The following is a 2,918-nucleotide window of genomic DNA, read 5'->3' on the forward strand; positions in this document are numbered from 1 at the left end:
TTATTCGGCAAATTTCTCCTTACTGGGAAATTTCTCCTTATGGGAAAATTTATTCAATATTAGGAAAAAATATAAGGATAAAATCTACAAGATTATCGAATATTAGAGATGCTTCGAATACTAAATTCAAATTGATTTGTACGATAAAAATCGGATGTATTTGGAATTTTTATGAATTTTCAACTTTTTACTCTGACGCAATATGAAATATTTATGCATTGTTCCTCATCCGTTCTCTATAACGAAAGATTTATATTAAACTTTTCGTGTTACTCTTTAAAAGAAAAAAACAAGGAGAATAAATAGTGTGAGAGAGACAGATAGAATAGTAATTAGACTGCTGGCGCCATCTCGTGATTTTTTAAAAACATTTTTCCAAAAATATTCAAAAGATGGCACTAGTCCTGAATTCTTACTCTACATTACCCTTATCGAAGAGTAATAACTTTTGCACTCGAGAGATGGCGCCAGGTACCTCTTATTGTCGAAAAGTTATTATTTTAGCGCTCAAGAGATGGCGCCACGAACCGCTTATTATCGAAACGTTATTACTTTTGCGCTCAGGAGATGGCGCCACGGACCGCTTATTATCGAAACGTTATTACTTTTGCGCTCAAGAGATGGCGCCACGGACCGCTTATTGTCGAAAAGTTATTACTTTTGCGCTCAAGAGATGGCGCCACGGACCGCTTATTGTCGAAAAGTTATTACTTTAGTGCTCCAGAGATGGCGCCACGGACCGCTTATTGTCGAAAAGTTATTACTTTTGCGCTCAAGAGATGGCGCCACGGACCGCTTATTGTCGAAAAGTTATTACTTTTGCGCTCAAGAGATGGCGCCACGGACCGCTTATTGTCGAAAAGTTATTACTTTGACGTTTAAGAGATGGCGCCATGGGCCGCTTATTGCCGAAAAGTAATGACATTAGCGCTCAAGAGATGGCGCCTCGAATCACTTAGTGTCGAAAGAAATGGTTTCAACGTTCAAAAGACGGCGCCAAAGCCCATTTTATTCTCATTCGATCTCTATGCATTCGATCTTCTGTATTTATTATTTCTTTGCATTTGTATATTTGTTTCTTTTGTGGGATTTGAATTTTAGTGCAGTATTTTAATTTTTTTAATAAGATATTTATTTTAAAAATGGTGGTCAATAAGTTCATTGAAATATTGTTAATAAAAATGATAGTGGTCAATAAGTATATTGTAATATTGATAATAAAAATGATAGTGGTCAATAAATATAACTCCATACAAAGTAACGAATACATTTTATTTTTTTGGTATTAAATATTTTATATTTTCGTTGTCATGAAAATAAAATTTTCTTTTTTAAAAGCATTGCATATCATTTCTATTCGGTACATTATTAGCGCATGTACGATGTCTTTTATTGAAATATAGAGTATATTTGTAGAATATATACGTAGAGTATATTTGTAGAATATCATTGAAGAGTTAAATGATGATATATTGAAATATATATATATATATTTGTAATATGAACTTATATGTAAAAAAAGATAACAGGTATGATCGAATAGTTTGGGAAAAATGACGAGTGTATCGAAGCTCTGTCAGAATATCGGTAGAATTGACAATTACGTAATTTTTTTTTATTATTATCTAGTAGACCTTGTGAAAATTATGTCATAGTATATAGGTTTATGTCTTTTATAATTTGAAATGATACTTTTTGAACATCATATACAATTCGAATCATTCGATTAGATAAAACATTTTTCAATCGAATCACTTGATCTATAAATAAAATGTAATGTTTCTTTGTTGCATTGTATCATTTCATCTCAAAGTTCACGTCACTTGATCTATACTTAATCAACATTCTAAATATCAGTTGAAAACGATCGTGCTTTTAATATATGCTAGATATTACATTACATTACCTTAATCATTGCTCGAATTTGTTAAAATATAATATTTTCAATATTTGCTTTCCTCCAAAGAGAAACCGTCTACAAATCCATTTGTTTGAACCAAGACAATACAGACGCACAGTACAAATACAAAATACAGAAGCAGGACGAATAAACACGTGACATTTTGTAATGCGATTGTTCGGAATTATCAAGGCAAATTACACTTCCATCGCATTTAATTAATCGTTTAGTGGTTCCGGTGGTTGGCGCGCAAATACGTACTACGAGTCCAATTGAAACGTGCGGTCCTGCAGGGATCAATCCCTGTGGCCGTATTCAAAAGCGACGAGATAATAATACCTTTTAAAACATAATTTGACCAGGATTTATGGTGAACCTATAACGTTTTCACTTTCAATTAGGATTGTTTATATTGAAGCGAGTCACATGTTCCATAAAATAATGAGAAACTTCAATTGATTGCGAGCGCCCCCATCGAGTTTCGAGAACAATTCGTAGCTAATCGAGAGCGCGCTTTTTGAAAATTAATAAAAGTTTTCATTGACGTGTTTGTAATTGATCATGGAAAAAATGAAAAAATATTGAATATTAATCTTGGTTCTATTCAAAGGATAGGGAAAAGGATTCCAATAGCTGATGGTAATTATTTATAGGAATTTTTAGTTTTGTACGAAAAGGTATCGAAGAATTAAAATTGGTAATAAAATAAAATTGCATCACATGTTGTTAAATTTTTATACAAAGATGATAACTATTATTTGTATATTATTTATATAAATATGCATATATAGATTCGAAGTATAGAATTTCGTTAAATTTTAATTACAGTTTCATTAATTCATTATTTGCTACAATGATACGAAATTATGATGCTATATGTTACTATTTTCATTAGGTTAATACAAAATGTTATTGTTATAAATAACATTTTCTTAATCATGTTATCTAACTCAATATAATAACATTTATTTAATAATCGCGATCGTTTAACCATTTTCTCTCCGATTCATTTAATTAA

General features: G+C 31.1%; 1 long non-coding RNA gene across 2 annotated transcripts; it reads right to left on the reverse strand.

Annotated features, from left to right (window-relative positions):
• Window positions 1-1,251: 1,251 nt before the first annotated feature.
• On the reverse strand, window positions 1,252-2,353 carry LOC147656690 (uncharacterized). 2 transcript variants are annotated; one of them, XR_015293758.1, is made up of 2 exons: window positions 1,907-2,353; window positions 1,252-1,828 (listed from the first exon to the last, which is right to left on the reverse strand). It is a non-coding gene; the product is annotated as an uncharacterized LOC147656690 (long non-coding RNA). The 2 variants fall into 2 exon arrangements; XR_015293757.1 differs by having other exon boundaries at window positions 1,252-1,846.
• Between the last annotated feature and the right edge of the window lie 565 nt (window positions 2,354-2,918).

Source organism: Apis florea, unplaced genomic scaffold (genome assembly GCF_048593485.1).
Source record: "Apis florea isolate Af1SG1 unplaced genomic scaffold, ASM4859348v1 contig_3496_pilon, whole genome shotgun sequence".
Taxonomy (NCBI): Eukaryota; Metazoa; Arthropoda; class Insecta; order Hymenoptera; family Apidae; genus Apis; species Apis florea.